This window comes from Berghia stephanieae, unplaced genomic scaffold (genome assembly GCF_034508935.2).
Source record: "Berghia stephanieae isolate SIO BIC M18660-M18661 unplaced genomic scaffold, UCSD_Bste_1.3 scaffold54, whole genome shotgun sequence".
NCBI classification, from domain to species: domain Eukaryota; kingdom Metazoa; phylum Mollusca; class Gastropoda; order Nudibranchia; family Aeolidiidae; genus Berghia; species Berghia stephanieae.
This window is the reverse complement of record NW_027626844.1, coordinates 1011-22500: the sequence shown is the minus strand read 5'-3', so window position 1 is coordinate 22500 and position 21490 is coordinate 1011. Positions and strand designations below refer to the sequence as shown.

The following is a 21490-nucleotide window of genomic DNA, read 5'->3' as shown; positions in this document are numbered from 1 at the left end:
TTTCTTTTCTTTTTTTTTTTTTAATTTTCTTTTTCTTTTATAAAATGCTCTTTTAAAAAAAAATTATTTATTTGTTACAGTGAATGACATAATTAGTCGGGTGGTGAAAAGGTTTGAACTGAGATATTGCCAAGTTTAGTTAGAAGGTCCATTTTTAAATCAAAAATGAGTTCTTGTCATAAATAATTAAATCAACTCTTCTTTTTACATCTTCGGGAAATATCAAAGCTTAATTTCACTTCTAAATAATTTTTTTATAGCTAGTCAAGTTGAAAAAGTATGAAATTTTAGAAAAGTTTCTGGATACCTTTCCCATACATATAACCATAACTTCATGAAAAATGAAGATGTCTGTTGTCAACAGGAATCACCCATGTTGTCACAGTGACCAAATCTTGCTCAAGGAAAAAAAACGAAAGTGTCGAAGCGGGGCTCGAACCCGGGACCTTCCGGGTCACAGTGCAATGCCTTAACCACTCGGCCACTTCACCCCCCCCCCCCCCATTCAAATACATCATTAAACCAAACAACAACACACACACACACACACACACACACACACACACAGATCGAGACACAGAAAGACAGATAAATCAATAGATAAAGAGAGAGAGAGAGAGAGAGAGAAGGGAGGAGAGGCAGCTTTTCCCGAGGAAAGAATCAGTTCGATTACGTGCTGTTAGCTATCAGAAACTATAAAAGTCCAGTGGACTCGTTGCATTTGGAATGTGAAGCAACCTCTTCAACAGGATTTACTAAATTGTGTAATCTATTTATAGATATATACATCGGATATTACAAGAGAAACGGTAAGTCCTAAAATACAATTTTATTTTATCAGAGATAAGTAATTGACTAAGCAGCTTTCTTTAGTTCATTGAATGGTTGGATGCATTCCAAGCACTCTACAATTCTTCTATTGTTTTGTTTTTTTGTCTGTAAAGCACTATGGGCACGTGTCGTGGATATTGACAAGAATGAAGTGAGTAGGTCGGTAGAGTCACAATCTCCCCGGCCAGGCGGAGTTGTCGTACCGGTAAGGTCGCGGGTTCGAGCCCCCATCGCCGCATAGTACAAATGTGACCCACCGTATCAAAGCGGTATTATGTCGGGATTCACTCGGTAAGGGAAATTGAATTCATAGCCACAAATATCCAACTTGGGTTTAATTTTTGTACGTTATGGTGGAGTATAAAGACTATTTCTTGCTTTGCAAAATCTTCTAAGGTCAAATTTCTCATCAATCTATCTCTAAATTCACTTTTTGGGGTCTGAATCATCCCGACATAATACCGTTTTGAGACGGAGGGTCACAAATGGTAGTGGTGATGATGTGGTGGTGGTTGTACTAGTGGTAATGATGTTTTTGTTGCAGTGGTGGTTGTAGTGGTAGTGGTAGTTGCAGTGCTGATGAAGTGGTGGTGGTGGTTGCATTAGTAGTGGTAGTGATGATGTGGTGGTGGTGGTGGTGGTGGTGGTTGTAGAAGTAGCGGTAATGATGATGTGGTGGTGGTGGTTGTAGTAGTGGTAGTGATGATGTGGTGGTGGTGGTGGTTGTAGTGGTGGTAGTGATGATGTGATGGTGGATGTAGTAGTAGTGGTAGTGATGATGTTGTGGTGGTTGTAGTAGTAGTGGTAGTGATGATGTGGTGGTGGTGGATGTAGTAGTAGTGGTATTGATGATGCTGTGGTGGTGGATGTAGTAGTAGTGGTAGTGATGATGTGGTGATGGTTGTAGTAGTAGTGGTAGTGATGATGTGGTGGTGGTGTGGATGTAGTAGTAGTGGTAGTGATGATGATGTCGTGGTGGTTGTAGTGGTAGTGATGATGTGGTGGTGGTGGATGTAGTAGTAGTGGTAATCAGGGCTGGCGAGTCGGAGTCGGAGTCGGAGTCGGAGTCGGTAGGAGTCGGTTGTTTGAGGGTGGAGTCGGAGTCGGTTTTAGAAGTCCCGACTCCGACTCCTTACCACTTTCAGACATTGCATTTTTATGGGTGTGTCTTTTTTACGAAACCTGCCGAAACCCGACGAAACCCGACGAATCCCGACAAAGTTATGGGAAGTAGGTGGCAGTGGGGAGTGAACCTAGAACTCAGGGAAGTGTGCACCATTGGGGAGTGAACCTGGGACCGGGTTTCGGCGGGTTTCGTAAAAAAGAACTAGTGCTTTTTTGCGAAACCCGCCGAAACCCGACCATATCCAGCAAAGTTATGGGAAGTAGACAACTGTGGGGAGTGAACCCGAGACTCAGGGAAGTGTAAACCAGTCGGGAATGAACCCGAGACTAAGGTTATTGGCCGGTTTCGGCGGGTTTCGTAAAAAAGAATTAGTGCTTTATTACGAAACCCGCCGAAACCCGACAATATCCGGCAAAGTTATGGGAAGTAGACAACAGTGGTGGGTGATCCTGGGAGTCAGGGAAGTGCACACCAGGAGATGGATAACTGTGGGTATCCGAGCCGAACTATAGGAGTTTGGTACCAGAGGAGAATGAACCTGACACTATAGAAGGTGGGCGCCAGTGGGGAATGAACCTGGGATTCAGGGAATTACACACCAGTGGGGATTTAACCTGGGAATATGTAAAAAAGGATATCAGTGGGAAATAAACCTGGGACTAAAGGAGATGGATACCATTGAAATTTGAAGCCGGGTATGAGAGTTTGGTACCAGAGGAGAATGAACCTGACACTATAGGAGGTGGGCGCCAGTGGGGAGTGAACCTGGGACTATGTAAACAGGATATCAGTGGGAAATAAACCTGGGACTAAAGGGAGATGGATACCATTGAAAGTTGAAGCCGGATATGAGAGCTTGGTACCAGAGGAGAATGACCCTGACACTATAGGGGGTGGGCGCCAGTGGGGAGTGAACCTGGGACTATGTAAAAAGGATATCAGTAGGAAATAAATCTGGGACTAAAGGGAGATGGATACCATTGGGAGTTGAAGCCGGATTTGGGAGTTGGGTACCAGGGGAGAGAGAAACCTGACACTATAGGAGGCGGGTGCCAGTGGGGAGTGAACCTGGGACTATGTAAAAAGGATATCAGTGGGAAATAAACCTGGGACTAAAGGGAGATGAATACCATTGAAAGTTGAAGCCGGATATGAGAGTTTGGTACCAGAGGAGAATGAACCTGACACTAAAGGAGGTGGGCGCCAGTGGGGAGTGAACCTGGGACTATGTAAACAGGATATTAGTGGGAAATAAACCTGGGACTAAAGGGAGATGGATACCATTGAAAGTTGAAGCCGGATATGAGAGCTTGGTACCAGAGGAGAATGAACCTGACACTATAGGGGGTGGGCGCCAGTGGGGAGTGAACCTGGGACTATGTAAACAGGATATCAGTGGGAAATAAACCTTGGACTAAAGGGACATGGATAACATTGAAAGTTGAAGCCGAATACGAAAGTATGGTACCAGAGGAGAATGAACCTGACACAATAGGAGGTGGGCGCCAGTGGAGAGTGAACCTGGGACTCAGGGAATTGCACACCAGTGGGGAGTTAACCTGGGAATATTTATAAAGGATATCAGTAGGAAATAAATCTGGGACTAAAGGGAGATGGATACCATTGGGAGTTGAAGCCGGATTTATTTCCCACTGATATCCTTTTTTAGATATTCACAGGTTAACTCCCCACTGGTGTGCAATTCCCTGATTCCCAGGTTCACTCCCCACTGGCGCCCACCTTCTATAGTGTCAGGTTCATTCTCTTCTGGTACTCAACTCCCATATCCAACTATCAACTTTCTATAGTATCCATCTCCCTTTAGTCCCAGGTTTATTTCCCACTGATATCCTTTTTACACAGTCCCAGGTTCACTCCCCACTGGTGTACACCGCCCTGATTCTCAGGATCACCCCCCACTGTTGCCAAACTCCCATAACTTTGCCGGATATTGTCGGGTTTCGGCGGGTTTCGTAATAAAGCACTAATTCTTTTTTACGAAACCCGCCGAAACCGGCCGATAACCTTAGTCTCAGGTTCACTCCAGACTGGTGTACACTTCCCTGAGTCTAGGGCTCACTCCCCACAGTTGTCTACTTCCCATAACGTTGCTGGATATTGTCGGGTTTCGGCGGGTTTCGTAAAAAAGCACTAGTTCTTTTTTACGAAACCCGCCGAAACCCAGTCCCAGGTTCACTCCCCAATGGTGTACACTTCCCCGAGTTCTAGGTTCACTCCCCACTGCCACCTACTTCCCATAACTTTGTCGGGATTCGTCGGGTTTAGTAAAAAAGACACAACGCATTTTTATATCATTCAATGTGTAATATTTTAGATACTAGATATAGATAGTATCCAGGCCTATAGAATTTGAAAAAAATTACATTGGTATTAGCTAAAGGTGAACTATGCTTCCGAAAACCCCTTTCCTCCCCAACCTTCATGCTCTCGTGCTATACATTTAAGTTGGCATCAATGCCAATCACCCCGTACCTGACTAGAGGGAGGGGTGGGGATGCTGACTCTTCAATGTTAAAGTTAGGTTATTAGAAAGTGGGATAACCATAAGACCATAAGAAGTGACGTTATTTCAGTATAAATGGTTTCAGTTTCAATATTGTCTTAATTTCACTTTTCCTCTTTTTGTTGGTCTTAATGACAGTTTTATTCATATCTTAGTTTCAGTTTCCTTTTTGTCTAGTTTCAGTTCCTTTTTTGTCCTAGTTTCAAATATGAAGCGGCTTGTATTGTTATAATACATATACTGGGGAAAAGCTAAAAGTAGCTGCGAGTGTTGGTTGCATATTATTACCTATTAATACTGTTATGGTGTATTGTTATTATTGAGTTATTGCCCTTTGCAATAACTAATAATTTACTTCCATGAATAATACACTTAATTACATTTAGTTATTTCTAAATAATGTCACAAAAAAATATACATAAACAGAAATATACGTTATGTAATATAACGTCAATGCACAAGTGTAGTTAACTAATGATACGAATGTAATGTATTCTATTAATATATTCAATTGTGACATTATTTAGAAATAACTAAATGTAATTAAGTGTATTATTCATGGAAGTAAATTATAAGTTATTGCAAAGGGCAATAACTCAATAATAACAATACACCATAACACCTCCCTTCTAGCCTGAAGGATACTGAAGGTTTAACCATCAAAATATTAACATAGACACACATAATGTAACAGTCCGCTTAAAACACTATTTCAAAGTTAATTTGAAATTCTATGTTACACATCCAGAAGATCGCCGTTACGATTAACATTTAAAAGTCCGTACGAACAATACCATTTCAAATGTCCGGTGATCACATACACTATATCAAGTCCATTTGACAGTCCATGCACTGGAATAATCTGTTACAAGAACGTGAGTCTCGTTGTCACAATTATAATATAACCACCATGTTAACTGCTGTGGCGTGTGCGCAGTTGGTCGACGTGTCTTCTCAAAGTAGGACCATCCGGCACGATTTTCACATCGAACATTCGGTTTCCAATCACTGATGCTACAATCGCTGGCACCCACTTGTCCCTACGCCCCCTCTGAAAAGACAGGGCATAGCACTGGTTGTTCACTGTGAACTTAGTTTTCCTAGACGAGCGAAGATTTACACGGCTGTGGGGCAGGAGCACATCTATCTTCGCTCGTATCTGTCGACCAATCAGAAGTTCGCTTGGGCTATAGCCACTGCACAGGGGAGTTCTCCGGTACTGGATCAAGAACTCGTGTAAGGCCTCACTGGTACTGAGGCTGGACTTCCTTAGCGACTTTTTAAATGACTGTACCAGTCTCTCAGCTGCACCGTTGGTCTCTGGATGATACGGGGCTCCCTGTAGGTGTTGAATACCCCGGCTCTCACAGAAACTGGCAAACTCAGCTGACGAGAAGCACTGCGCATTATCAGTGACGATGGTATGCGGGTAGCCAAAATGCGCAAAATCCTCGTCCAGCTTTTGAACTGTCGCCTTCGTGGTGATGGATGTCATCTGATGGACACACGGATATTTGGAGTATGCATCCACCATCACGAGCCAGTTGTGTCCTTTGAAATTCACGGCATGGTCGATATGGACACGTTCCCATGGTTTGTCGGGCATAATCCATGGATGTACCGGCTGTTTTGGAGGCATGTTTTGGTTCTCAGCACACGACATGCATCCTCTGGTGGTGTTGACAATCGCTGTGTCGATTCCAGGCCAGTATACAACTGTTCTGGCTAGCTGTTTCATTTGTTGCATTCCACAATGGCCCAGATGTAGTATTTGAAGAATGCGTTCTTGAAGCTTCTTCGGAACCACCACACGATCACCATAGAACAAGCAACCATTCGATGAAGTTAGGAAGTCTTTGATTTTGTTGAACGACCCAACTGACCAGGACTCTTGTTTGTTGGGTGTCATTTTCTTTGGCCATCCTTCTTCCAAGTATTTCAAGACATCCGATAGCACTGGATCGTCCTGGGATTCTTTAGTCAGCTCATCAGGGTGAGAGGGAGATACCATCTGAATGGCGCAGATTGTTGACGAATCATCTCCGGTCTCTCGTTTGTCGAATATTTGGTCAGGTCCTGATGGCAAACGACTCAAGGCGTCGGCATTTCCGTGGTCCGACGTCTTCCGGAACTCGATTTTGTAATCGTACTGGCTCAAGGTAAGTGCCCATCTTGCCAGTCTGTTTGCTGCCAGTGCTGGAATCGGCTTGATGGTCCAAACAGAGAGATCAGCGGCTTGTGGTCTGTCACCAAAATGAATCTTCGGCCGTATAAGAATTGGTGAAATTTGCTCAAGGCAAAGATGATGGTCAATGCTTCTCTCTGTATTTGGCTGTATTTCCGCTGACAGGCGGTCATCGTCTTCGATGCGTTGGCGATAGGTCGTTCACTGCCATCGGAGTAACGGTGAAACAGGACAGCTCCAATGCCAACTTCTGATGCGTCACACGAGATTCCAACTTCCAACGATGGGTCGAAATGTGCAAGTACGGTATCAGATTGAAGCATTTCCTTGATCTTCCGGAAGGCTGACTGTTCTTCCGGTCCCCATTTCCATCTCACGTCTTTCTTCGTCAGACGATATAGCGGCTCTAGTGTTGTAGAGATATTGGGCAAGAACTTGCTGTAAAATTGCACTTGCCCAAGGAAAGATCTGAGGTTGGAAACATTCTTTGGAGCTGGCATGTTTTGAATGGCATCTGCTTTTGGACCTTTCGAGACGCCATCTCTAGACAAGTAGTGTCCAAGGTATTCCACCCGTGGTTGGGCAAAGGCACATTTCTCGAGTTTGCATCGAAGGCCCGAGTCTTGCAGACGTTGAAATAGGCCTCTAAGGTTACGTAGATGCTGTTCAGCGTTGTCTCCACTGACGAGTATGTCGTCCAAGTAAGCAGCAACGCCCGGCAGATCTTGGATTAATCTGTCAACAATCTATTGGAAGTAACCAGGAGCCGACTTAATTCCAAACGGTAGACGCTTCTAACAGTGGCGACGAGGATTCCAGCTGTGGGTCACATGAAATCACAGTCCTTTTAAGGACTGCCAACCCACGAAGGGGACTGCCTGCCCTGCCTCCGGACGAAGAAGGACGAGCCCTGCCCTGCCCTGCCCTACCTCCGGACGAAGAAGGACGAGCCTTGCCCTGGTCTGCCTCCGGACGAAGAAGGACGAGCCCTGCCCTACCTCCGGGCGAAGAAGGACGAGCCTTGCCCTGGTCTGCCTCCGGACGAAGAAGGACGAGCCTTGCCCTGCCCTACCTCCGGACGAAGAAGGACGAGCCTTGCCCTGGTCTGCCTCCGCACGAAGGAGGAACGTGTGAGGGGGACTGTCCGCCCACCTTGACCAGCCTGCCGTGTCGTTCCAGACGAGCGAGGGGGACCTGCCTGCCTTGCCGTGCCAGACGAGCGAGGGGGACCTACCTGCCTTGCCGTGCCAGACGAGCGAGGGGGACCTGCCTGCCCTGCCGTGCCAGACGAGTGAGGGGGACCTGCCTGCCTTGCCGTGCCAGACGAGTGAGGGGGACCTGCCTGCCTTGCCGTGCCAGACGAGCGAGGGAGAGGACGTGACTGCTCTGCCGTGCCAGACGTACGAGGAGAAGCTGCCGTGACCTACTTATCTTGCTGTATCGGACAGCAAGGACAACTTACCAGCGGAGTCGGACGTGTATGTACAGCGACGTTTCGACTTGCTGAGAGGGAAGACCGTCCATTGGCTGCTTTGGAAGAATCATCAGGACGTGACTGTCAGTCGTGACAGACGTGGAAGAATCATCAGGACGTGACTGTCAGACGTGGAAGAATCATCAGGACGTGACTGTCAGTCGTGACAGACGTGGAAGAATCATCAGGACGTGACTGTTAGTCGTGACAGACGTGGAAGAATCATCAGGACGTGACTGTCAGTCGTGACAGTGACAGACGTGGAAGAATCATCAGGACGTGATTGCCTGTCGTGACAGACGTGGAAGAATCATCAGGACGTGATTGCCTGTCGTGACAGACCTGCGGAGGAGTACCTGCCGTGTCGGACGGGTGACGTACTTCTTGCTGTATCGGACAGCACGGAAAACCAACTAACGGAGTCGGACGTATCAGCCTACTGACCGTCCATTGGCTGTTTTGGACGTTTTCATCAGGATAAGCCTGCCTTGCCGTGTCGGACGTGCGAGGAGGAACTGTCGGGTCAAACGTTGACCTACTTGTCTTGACAGCAAGGATTACCAGCGGAGTCGAACTTATTTGCAGCGACGTATCGGCCTGCTGATCGTTCATTGGCTGCTTCGGACGTATCGTCATGACTACACGAGCAGCATGGACCAACGAGGAGCTGATTGGGCTATTGCGTGATCAGATGGCCCAACAACAACAGCAGATGGAGATGCAGCGTCAACAGATGGAAACGTTAATGGCCTTGGTGATGGATCGACCCAAGTCGTCAGTGACCAACACCAGGTTCTGCGAGTTTGATTCAAACGCAGAGCTGTGGACGGACTATTGGTCACGTTTCCAGACGTTCGTAAAGGCCAACTCCATTCCATCGGACAGGATTGCGGAGATTTTTCTCACCAACCAATCGTTTGCCATCTTCAAGCTGCTGGCAAACCTGGCTTCACAGAGCGTTCCTCCCAAGGACGTCAACGAATTATCGATGGATGAGATCGAGCAGCACATGGTTGACCATTTCAACCCCAAAAGATTCCTTGTTCGGGAGCGTTACAAATTCTGGACACGAACAGAAAGGAAGCCAGGAGAGACTGTCCACGAGTTAGCTGCGAGAATTCGGCAAGAGGCAGCTACATGTGATTTTGCCTCGATCAAGGACCCGTTGGACGAGGCAATGAGGACTCGATTCGTTTGCTCGATCAACAGCGAGGCTATCGTCAAAGCCTTGTTTAAAGTAAAGGACGACGAGCTGACGTTCAATCGAGCCATTCAGATCGCCGCAGAAGTGGAGGAGGCTAGAAAAGTTGCCAGAGAGACGGTCGGCACATCAAATGCCGATGTGTTTAAGTTCCAGCCCAATCGTAATCCGGCTCGTAAACTACCAACGGCGAATAACAAACCGTCTCCAAAGATCAACAGCCAATCAAAATCAACGGAGAACAGGAACCAGAAAACCCGATGCTACCGGTGCCTCGGGAACCACTCGAGTGATGCCTGCCGATTCAAGGAAGCCCTTTGCCACCACTGCGGCATTAAGGGCCACATAAAGTCTGCCTGTCGGAAGAGAAGTCAACATCAACGAGTAAAGACGGTGACAAAGGTCAATTGGAATGCGGCCCGACCTTTGTGGAAGACCTGCTACTTGAACGATGTGTCAGTCGTTTTCGAGGTTGACACTGGTTCCAGAGACAGCATCATTTCGGAAAAGACCTGGAAGAAGTTGCGACGGCCTGCACTGTCACCACCTACGTGCAAATAAACAATTACTTGATGATTGGCAACCAAGGAGCGTCTTCCCTGTCAGTTATTTTATGTACTGCAGTTGGTACATAACAAATACTATGCTTGAGGAGTCGGAGTCGGAGTCGGAGTCGGTTTCAAGGCTGGAGTCGGAGTCGGAGTCGGAGTCGGTTTAAAAATAACCGACTCCGCCAGCCCTGGTGGTAATGATGATGTGGTGGTGGTGGATGTAGTAGTAGTGGTAGTGATGATGATGTGGTGGTGGATGTAGTAGTAGTGGTAGTGATGACGTAGTAGTAGTGGTAGTGATTGTAGTAGTAGTGGTAGTGATGATCCGATGCTGGTGGTTGTAGTAGTAGTAGTGGTATTGATGATGATGTGGAATTGTGGTTGCAGTAGAGTGGTAGTGATGACGATGTGGTTGTGGTTGTAGTAGTAGTAGTAGTAGTAGTAGTAGTAGTAGTAGTAGTAGTAGTAGTAGTAGTAGTAGTAGTAGTAGTAGTAGTAGTAGTAGTAGTAGTAGTAGTAGTAGTATAGTAGTAGTAGTAGTAGTAGTAGTAGTAGTAGTAGTAGTAGTAGTAGTAGTAGTATAGAACGAGACATGACGCCTGTTAGGCGACATTACATTTTTTTCCCGACAGAGGCAACGCTGTCAACGGCCAGGAACTCATTTTACACTTGAGTACGGTGAGAAAATGTGAGTAAAGAGTCTTTTCCAAGAACTCAACTATGCGCCTAGGAACCTAGGACATTCAGATCCGAATGAAAGTGTCATACCACAAAACCACATAGCCGCACAATATAAAAGATAAGATACGATTTTTCAATAGAATTGTGATATGAAACAATTATCAATACTCATATCAAGGCTTTATAAGGACAACAACAACAAAAACTCCTTTTTCACTTCCACATGAGATCTATAGGGAATGAGATTAGCGGAAGAGTAGCGTCCCTTGATTGGACGTCACCCATAGTCTGTGACGTCACCGGCGGAAAAGTTATTAGAGAGAGATCGTCATGTTGGTTGTGCGCGGAAGCGAGGACGAGAGACGCATGCGCACAACCAACATGACGTTCTCTCTTTAATAACTTTTCCGCCGGTGACGTCACAGACTATGGGTGACGTCCAATCAAGGGACACTACTCTTCCGCTAATCTCATTCCCTATTTTTTTCAGGCCCCATCGATTTTGAGGCGATTAGTTATAAGAATATTTTACCTATAGGCTATAACGTCATTTCGGCTATGTGGTCTAGTGGTATGACACTCGCTTTCTGATTGGAAGGTCCTGGGTTCGAGCCTCGCGCTCGGCGCATAGTTGAGTCCTTGGAAAAGTCTCTTTACTCACATTCTTTCACCGTACTCAGGTGTAAAATGTGTACCTGGCCGTTAACAGCGTTGTCTTTGGCCGAAAAATTGTATTATCGCCTAACAGGCGTTATGTCCCGTCCTACATGTTAAATGTTGCTGTTGACCAGGGACCCCTTGTAAAGCGCTTTGAGCACGTTTAGTGGATATTGCCCTGTATAAAGCTCAATTTTAATTTATTTTTTAAAAATTTCCCACCACCCTCCCCCCCCCCCCTACTTGATCCTCCTCTTTGTTTCCTCACAAACTAATAGACAAAAAACAAAACAAAAAACAAAAACAAAAACAAAACAAGAAACATGGCCGTTTGTTTGTTTTGGTTTCATTCGACCGTGTCTAGTTACTTGGCAACCATGTTTGTTTATCACCATGAGTAACGACGGCCATTGCAACGCTCACACTTCCTGTCTGTCTTTTGTATTGATTTTATTGATTCTCTCCCTTGCACAAGATTCGGTTATTTATTAACCCTCTCCATAACAACTATAGGAAAATCGTGACATTCGTTACGATACAACCAACATTTGTCTTATTCAAATTTCTTTTGTACTCGTACATCATAAAAATTTAAAGAAAATGAACACAGTGTGTTGTAGAGCATGTTTTGCTAAAGAAATAATTTATCGCAAGAGCTTTATTGCTATTGTGTTTGAGTGATAAATAATCAATTTTTGTGTTTGTTGGGTGTGAAGTTTTGGGGAAAATCCTGAAAATAGCTGGTGAGGAGAGGGTTAACAGAGCACTCGTTTCGCACGCGAGGAGAGGGTTAACAGAGCACTCGTTTCGCACGCGAGGAGAGGGTTAACAGAGCACTCGTTTCGCACGCGAGGAGAGGGTTAACAGAGCACTCGATTCGCACGCGAGGAGAGGGTTAACAGAGCACTCGTTTCGCACGCGAGGAGAGGGTTAACAGAGCACTCGTTTCGCACGTGAGGAGAGGGTTAACAGAGCACTCGTTTCGCACGCGAGGAGAGGGTTAACAGAGCACTTGTTTCGCACGCGAGGAGAGGGTTAACAGAGCACTCGTTTCGCACGCGAGGAGAGGGTTAACAGAGCACTCGTTTCGCACGCGAGGAGAGGGTTAACAGAGCACTCGTTTCGGACGCGAGGAGAGGGTTAACAGAGCACTCGTTTCGCACGCGAGGAGAGGGTTAACAGAGCACTCGTTTGGCACGCGAGGAGAGGGTTAACAGAGCACTCGTTTCGCACGCAAACGGACCAAGATCGATCCAAGATGCAGTCGAGAAATATATTTTTTTCCTGCCCCTCCCCCCCCCCCCCCCCTGTCCACCCCATCAGTGAAAGGGGGGGTAGCTGAGTCTGTTCGATTTGGCGGAAAGTACTTTGGGATAGACTAGCGTCGCATCCGAAGGATAGCAAGCAATTGCTATTGTCCTTTTCACGCTATATAAACCGGGATAATCCGACACCATAGGCCTGGCGAGCTCCCGTGTTTGATCTTTTGATCTTCCCCCCCCCCCCCCCGCCCCAAGATATAAAAGAAAAGAAAAGAACATTTCCTTTTTTCATCCCATAGAGGAAACTTCTGACTGGAATAACCCAGGCGTCAGCCGCAATGCAGCGCCGCAAATTGAGTTGGGACGAGATGACTTACTCAAGGCCACACATCGCAGCGGGCGGTTGATCGAACTCGGTACCTTTCGGGTACGAAGCAAAGACCGTACCACTGAGCCACGCTGCCCCCGGTGAGAGTCATTTCAAGCAAGAAGCTATGTGGTCAAGTTGAATCCTTGGAAAAGACTCTTTAGTCACATTCTCTCACTGTATTCAGATGTAAAATGAGTACCTACCCGTTAACAGCGATGTCTTTGTCCGGACACAAATTGTACTCAGATGTAAAATAGACTAAGGGCTACCGGGACCCCCACTCCCCCCCCCCCCCCCTGGGGATTTTATGACATATAGTAGTATAACATCTAAGCTATCCGTTTATGGCCGGCTGCCAAAAAAATAGTGTCATCTTTACAGAGTTATTGCCCCTGAAAGGTCATTCGGTGCAAACATTTCTAAAAATTCATAAAATGCATTTTTGTATTTTAAAACATGTCTAATTTAATATAACTAAATATTATGTTTGAAACTGATTATTTGAGGGTCATTTTGAAATACATACAAACTATCTTTACTAATGACAAATAGAAAATTAATAAACAAAAACATCATTTTCTCGAAATACATATTATAGCATTTTAGGATGAGAATGTGAACTACTGAGAATAGGTGTCCTTGAAATACATTTATATTATAATTGTGACACACACTCTCACCAAATTCACACATTATATATATATATATATATATATATATATATATATATATATATATATATATATATATTTCTGTTATGGTTTGAGAGGTATGGAACATACTCAATTTTCTTAACAGTTCATCATCCACCCATTGGTCACAGTCTGAAAAATCATCCTCTGATTCAGAAGACCATTCCTCTTCACCATCCTCTTCCTCAATGTCATCTTCTTTAGGTTGCTGTTCATCAACAATAATGTTAACTAGTTCTTTTGGTATAATGTCATCATCTCCAAACCAGTCGCTCACTAGACTACCAGAAGATGTCCTTTTCCAACCGTTTTCCTCGGGTTTTGGAATTTCAGGGAAGTTTGATGCTGCTTGCTTCCAAACCATTGCTTGAAAGTTTGCTCTCTTGTTATGCATCTGTAGACCTTTCTTACAGGGAGGGAGCTGGGACAAATCAATGCCTTTACAGTGGGAGAGGGGTCTGTCATCTCCAGGGGTGAATCTTTTTCTCACCGTATCAGCTCTTAGTTTGTTGACGTCATTTGCTCTGCTGTCTCCATACATTTGACACACAAACTTTTCAAGCTTTGATAAAACATCTTGATGTAGCACTTCTTGATTTCACAATTCAGAAAATAAGTGTGTGAAATCTTGGTGTTTTGTCAATAGGGCAAATGGACGTACTTTTCCTTTTCCAGCAAAGCAGCTGGTAGTGTCACAACCTGTGAAACTGTGAAATCCCAACATAGCGTCACATATTTCTGGTGATAATTTGCTAGAAAGGTTTGTGATGTTGAGAAACCTTCTGTTTTCCCCTGAACCTGTGTCAAAAAGTAAAGGGACTTCAATTTTCTTTGCAAATGCCAAAAGCAACAAAAAGACATCAGTATCTGGTGATCTTACTACAATTTCTTCCTTGAATGTTGAGCTGTATATGTACAGTGAACAATAATTTTGGTATCAGCTTCTTCTTGACTGCAATCCAGCTCAGGCATTGGTCTAGAGTCTGTGGTTATTCCATTCTCACTGCTCAGCTGTACACATGTGTTTTCGATCGCAAAGAAAATGTTTCTGCCTTGGAGTTTTGATGCGTATTTGTCTGACTCCCATTCTTGTAAAATTAGCTTCCAGTCGCTTGGCACTTTTGTTAACGGTCCTCCAATAAGAAAAGTGTTATTTGAAGAATCACCCCTTCGAGATCTTTCTGTTGCTTTTATTGAATCCTCGAGGTATCTGTCTGTAATGAAATGAAGGTCTGTAGACTTTGGGAGTGTGCTGAACAGTTTCAGAGCCAGTTCACCAAATGTTTCTGGTAATGAAACCAATGCTTGGAGAACTGCATTGCCATCAACAATGTAGATGCTTTTCAGGAAATTCATTCTTGAGTCAGCAATTTCATATTTCTCCATTCTATTCATAAGTGTAGCTTTGTTAGTCTTCAAGAAAGATCCATCACTTGTTGCTAAAGCCCACGGAACTGGGCTTAGTGGATAGCATATCACTTTACAAAGATTAATGTTATGACACTGGCTTAACATGAGCAACTGGCCAAACATATCTCTTTGTGCTGTAATTTTCAATGTTTTTGTTTTGTTGGAACTTATTTTACTATGACGAGCATCTTTTTGAGTCAATTTCTTCCTGCAGCTTTCATGGTACTTTGCTTCACGTGATATCAGACAATATTTTTCTGTCAACCCTATCAAGCGGCTATCTCCTCTGAAATGGGCAGCTTCACATATGGAAGATTTTGAAGACTCTGTTTGACACTTTACAAGCTTATCTTTTCTTCTGTTTACATATTTCTCTTTTCGCTGACAAATGATACATTCATCTGGAAAACAAGGTCCTGTCAGTGATTCAACACATCTTCTTTTAAGACTATTATCTTCATTACTGTTGGATTCCAGTTTTCTTTTCTTTTCAAGCCGTACATATTTCAGGCTAGTGAAACTTTTCAAACAAGGACGATGGAAGCCATGTTCTTGACCTGGATGATCTGGAAGATTGTCACAGATGTGTGCACATCTTTCATTGATGTCATCACTCTCAAGTCGAATTATCTTAACTTTTTGAACATTTTCCCATGCCTCCTCTGTAAAAGTTTTTAGGAAACTGTGATTTGCTAAATTGGGATAATGAATAACACAGGTTTTCTTCACTGTCTTTGGTCGCTTATGTCTATCTTTTTTCAAAGAAACAGGCTCTTCGGAAGCCATTACACAATCAAGTTGATGAGTTAATATATTGATGTGAGATTATAATGTCAATTTATTTTGTCATATTATTTCATTCTGAAATTTATAAAAAAAGAAAGAAAAGGGCTAGGAACAATCGACACTCTAACAATGGGGAGGATTACTGTACTCGCTAGCCATTTTGAAATCAAATTTTATAAAAAGAGCTGGCTAGTCTAGTAAGACAACTAATCAATGATGAATTATTTAATTTTGTGTGAGGCATACAGAAAGAGTTCTTATCTTAGGTCATGTCTAAGGGCAGGCACACGGAAAAGGAAACATATGGAAAGGGACACATGAATGTAAACAGTGAAACACAAAGTAGAATTTTCATGTCAACACAACTTTGTTGTCATAGAAAGACAAATCGAATGATAGGGTATACTATAGATATCAGCATCTTTCATATTTTCCCATCTATTAAGCATTCTATCATTAAAAGAAAACCAACAATATGATGCTTTTCATCTTAGTTGATGTTATCTTAATACATGTAGCAGGCTTTATGGACTTACTTATGGACGTACTTATATGATGTCAGCTTTCATCAGTTATAATATGAAAACAGGCAATAGGCAAGCACAAAGACTAACCCTCATTAGTCATAGGTTTAAAAAAAATAATTGAAGCATGTTGTTTTCTTTTGGGTGTTGAAGAGGATATACTATTTTGGTCTCTCTGACTAAACGTACATTTGGGCGCTGATATTGATATAACCTATTTGAAGTGCTAGCGCCCTAAAAAGGCCAATAAACAAACAAAGACTAACCTGAAACCGAAACTATAGAAAAATATGGGAAGGGACACATGAATGAAAACAGTGGAACACAAAGCAGAATTTTAATATTTCATGTCAACACAACTTTGTTCTCACAGAAAGACAAATTGAATGATAGGGTACATTATAGACATCACCAGTTTAGTGTTACTTTTTTCCTTTCATAAGTACCAATGGTGAATCTAATAATTCGCATTATAATATTTTTCTATGACAAGAACTGCAAACCCTTATTTTTAAAATAGTTATTTCAGCAAAGCTGACACTGAAAAGCTGATTTCAGTGTTTACCTGGACCCTACCCTAAAAGTGAGTGAGCATCATGCTTATCGGACCCCCCCCCCCCCAAACCAGAGTCAGACTAGATGTGACCCCCCCCCCCCCCCTCCCCCTCCCCATCTCTCATTGGGCTGATGTAATTAAAAAATGATCCCTAAGTACCAAATTTCTCCTGTCATATTACAATAAACTGCTTTCATTTTGCTATAAACCTTTCTCTAATCCACCAAGGGGAATAACTGCTCTGTCAACAGTACAATCACAAAATATCCAATATCTTCAAAACTAGTGAATAAAAATTTACGAAATTTTAGATTTAGGTCTAACTATACACAGGCTATAACACTTTCTCTTTGATGTATATAGAAATATGTAATGCTCTAAAGTTATATCACAGTGTCTGTGAAACTTTTTTGAAAATTTGAATATTTTAAAATTCATCCTTGAAGTTCACACATACTAAATACTCTGAACCTTGAATTTAGTTATTATTTATCTAATATAGTCTATATACATCAGTGCAATCCAAATTTGTGACATGTGTGATGAAAACTAAGGAAGCTATGGCAGTTCAAAGTTTGGCAGTGGCAAGCTCATTTTAACGCACTTGATGACCTTTCAAGGGCAATAACTCTGTGAAGATGACACTTTTTTTTTTGGCAGCCGGCCAGAAATGGAAAGCCCACACATTATATTTACTTTAAAAATTGGTCTCATAAAATCCCCAGGGGAGGGAGTGTTTCGCCCATTGGCCCTGGGGTCTAAAATGAGTACCTACCCGTTAACAGCGATGTCTTTGTCCGCACACAAATTGTACTCAGATGTAAAATGAGTACCTACCCGTTAACAGCGATGTCTTTGTCCGCACACAAATTGTACTCAGATGTAAAATGAGTACCTACCCGTTAACAGCGATGTCTTTGTCCGGACACAAATTGTACTCAGATGTAAAATGAGTACCTACCCGTTAACAGCGATGTCTTTATCGGGACAAAAATTGCAATATCGTCTCGTTCTTAAGGGTATCTGTTGGCTGGGGACCCCTTTTATAGCGCTTTGAGTACGTTAAATAGATATTGCTCTTTTTAAAAGTTCAATATAGAAAACAAAAATATCGATCGTTATTTTACGTCGATTGTCCTTTGAGCCAAATTTCATGGTTGAATGGCTTCTTTGGGAAAAACCCAGAGTTTTTTTATCTTCTCATTCTGATATTGATATTGATTACATTTTAAAGCTAGTTCTTGTGGTATTTTTTACCCTGGGTCACTCTGTTCTTTCTTTCCGATTGTCTGCTACATGTGAGACTTTGTTTACTACACCCAGGGCCAACGCGATGTTATCAAAACAATACAAACATTTTTTGCAACCAACACACACACACACACACACACACACACACAGAGAGAGAGAGAGAGAGAGAGAGAGAGAGAGAGAGAGGGAGAGAGAGAGAGAGAGAGAGAGAGAGAGAGAGAGAGAGAGAGAGAGAGAGAGAGAGAGATATGTACTACTTCATCTCACACCAACTGCGGCTTCAAACATTTTTCAAAATTGAGCTTTTATATAGCGCAATATCCACTAAACGTGCTTAAAGCGTTTTACAAGAGATCCTTGACCAACAGAAACACGTAACATATAGAACAAGACATGACGCCTGTTAGGCGACCTTACATTTTTTTCCAACATAAACAACGCTGTTTACGGCCAAGTACTCGTTTTACACCTGAGTACGGTGAGAGAATATGAGTAAAGAGCCTTTTCCAAGGACTCAACTAAGCGCCGAGCGAGGCTCCAACTCAGGACCTTCCGATTCGAAAGCGAGTGTCATACCACAAGACCACATAGCCGCAACCACGGCTTAATGGGCCAGCGTGGCTCAGAGGTAAGGTCTTTGCTTCGTACCCGAAAGGTACCGAGTTCGATCACCCGTCACTGCGTTGCGTGGCCTTGAGCAAGTCACCTCGCCCTAGCTCAATTTGTGGCGCTGCTCTGCGGCTGACGCCTGGGTTATTCCATCCAGTCTTCCCTTGGAATATACCCTAAAGACAAATTTCCCCAGGGGATGAATAAAGGGAATTTTATTTATTATTTTATTTTTTAATTTTTATTTATTAATGACCCGTATGGCTTTTAGAACTTGATTCAAGAACCGTAACTCATAACAAACAGCTTATCTCGAGTTACAATATATCTATCCTTAGTTATATCTTGTTTCCAAGAACAGGTCCATTAATTCAATCTTAACCTCAATTGCCCCAAATTATCGTCAACTAAAATGCGTCTGTCTCTTTCATTTTGTCGAATTAAATAAATAAATTTTAATAAATCAAAAAATAAAAAGGGTACAAAAAAAAATGTTGTTTTGCTTTCCTCCTATAAAGGGTTCAATGACACGTAAAAGTGAAGGGTCATTCAACATGATAAAGCCTAAATTATAAGACGAAGAAACCAGGATGTAGAGATAGATTGTCAAGTTCTCCAAACTGTGTGTGACATTATTATTATTATTATTATTATTATTATTATTATTATTATTATTATTATTATTATTATTATTATTATTATTATTATTATTATTATTATTATTATTATTATTATTATTATTATTATTATTATTATATCGTAACGAGACCACAACAAACGATCTTATCGAAACTCATGATATAACATTTCCAAACGGCTTTATATCTAGGTCACTCTGCTCTTCTTCACAGTTATTATCGACTTGATAACGAATTTGAGTGTTCCAATGTTGGCAGCTTTTGCCAATAATGCATAAAAATGTTGGTTTCCACATGACATAATCAACCAGATAAACAAATTGTTGTCACATTTTCAAGGTCATCTCGACCACGGGGTGTAACCTTGAGATTATTATTATTATTATTATTATTATTATTATTATTATTATTATTATTATTATTATTATTATTATTATTATTATTATTATTATTATTAATATTATCATTATTATTATCATTATTATATGCTTTGCTTTATTATTGATTTTACTTATTTTTTGTTGTTGATGGAAATATTCACTAGACGTGCTGAAAGCGTTTTACAATGGGTACTCAGACAACAGCTGTACTTTACATGTAGGAGGAGGCATGATGACGCCTGTTAGGCGATAGTGAATTTTATTTTTCCTACAGAGACATTGCTGTCTGTTAACCTGCCAGGTATTCATTTTACATCTGAGTACGGAGAGAGAATGTGAGTAGAGAGCCTATCCCCCCCCCCCCCCCCAAGAACTCAACTATGTAACATGTATTGAATTGAAATATAAAGAATTGTTAGGATATGTTTAATTATGTTATGGTTTTTTCTAGCAGTACGCATCTTGTGTTGTGCATGTTTTGCATGTGAGTGTGAATGTTGACTGCGTGAACGTAGTAGCACTTTTGTTCCTTAGAAACATCATAGAACTCTTTTCTTAGCAGCCATTTTCAGAATTGTTCCCAAAACTTCTCATTCTCATCCACCACCCAACACACAATGAGATGTTTCTTGCTCAAACAGAAAAGTAACAAGTACCTACATCCTGTACATAATATTGCTCCGCAAAAAAATGAGCTCTAGCCTACAACACAGTGTCGAGTTTGTTTGGGTTTTTTTCTGTAACAAAAACATTTCATTCTGTGAATTTTGTGATGCATAAAAGAAATCAGAATGATAAAATTGTTGGTTGTATCGTAATGAACGTGACGATTTTCCTATAGAGCAGTAAAGTTAGGTGCCCCAAACGTAAACAATAACAAGTTGCTAGTGATTTCCGTTAGGGACCGGAATAATTTACGCACAATATAGGTCTCTCTTGTAGTTTGAGTTGTTGGCAATACACTTTCAGTATTGAAAATATGTTTACATAAAATCTAACAGTTGCAGAAATAATAATATAAGGCTAAATTATTATGAAAATCAGGCTCCGAATAATTCTCGTTTTGTTCACACCAGCGCAATAATTTGCTCTGGTCTAAAAATAGATAGACTGTAATTTTGATAAATTTTAGAAAATTTTACCTTTTGTTCCATAAAATATCCATATCTAGACATTATTTGATGCATGATCGAGTATTTATTAATATGTGTTTCTTTTGCCACCTAACAGCCAAATTTTAAAGGTTATTTTTTTCTATTATTTACATTGGAACGTGAGCTGTCAAGACAGGAACATGTGGTTTGCCACGTGCTTCTCGACCTTTGTTTACGTTTGGGGCACCTAACTTTACTGCTCTATAGTTGGTACCTATGGAGAAGGTAAATGCAGTGTTGCCAGGTTTCTTTGTAAAAATACCACCAACTTTATTCCAGAAATACGCAAAAATCCGCCAACTTTATCCTACTTCACCTGCGACAGTTGCCCAAAATCCGACAAAAGAAAAAAAAAAAAAAACAAAACAAAGAAAAAGGAAAAAAATCCTCCATTTGATTAAAAACACTTATAATCAACAATAGTGAATTGTCTCAGAATAAAAATTATTTTACTAAACGCTACTCACCTATTTACAACTGTCTCCTTTTTAAAGGCATGAAGATTCGGAGTTTCGAGGGGGGGGGGGGGGGGGGGGGGGGGGGGGGGGCGAGAAGAAGAAATAATTAGACTAGATTTTGCTATACTTATACTTTTTAAAGGGTATACAAATCATCAAAATTCCGAAGA

General features: G+C 42.2%; 1 long non-coding RNA gene across 1 annotated transcript in view; it reads right to left on the bottom strand.

The window, feature by feature from the left end:
* The window catches only part of LOC144962020 (uncharacterized), a 34805-nt gene extending 16922 nt beyond the window's left edge, over window positions 1–17883 (bottom strand). Inside the window, exon 1 of the long non-coding RNA XR_013643345.1 lies at window positions 17792–17883. This is a non-coding gene — a long non-coding RNA (uncharacterized LOC144962020). The remainder of the gene's footprint in view (window positions 1–17791) is intronic.
* Between the last annotated feature and the right edge of the window lie 3607 nt (window positions 17884–21490).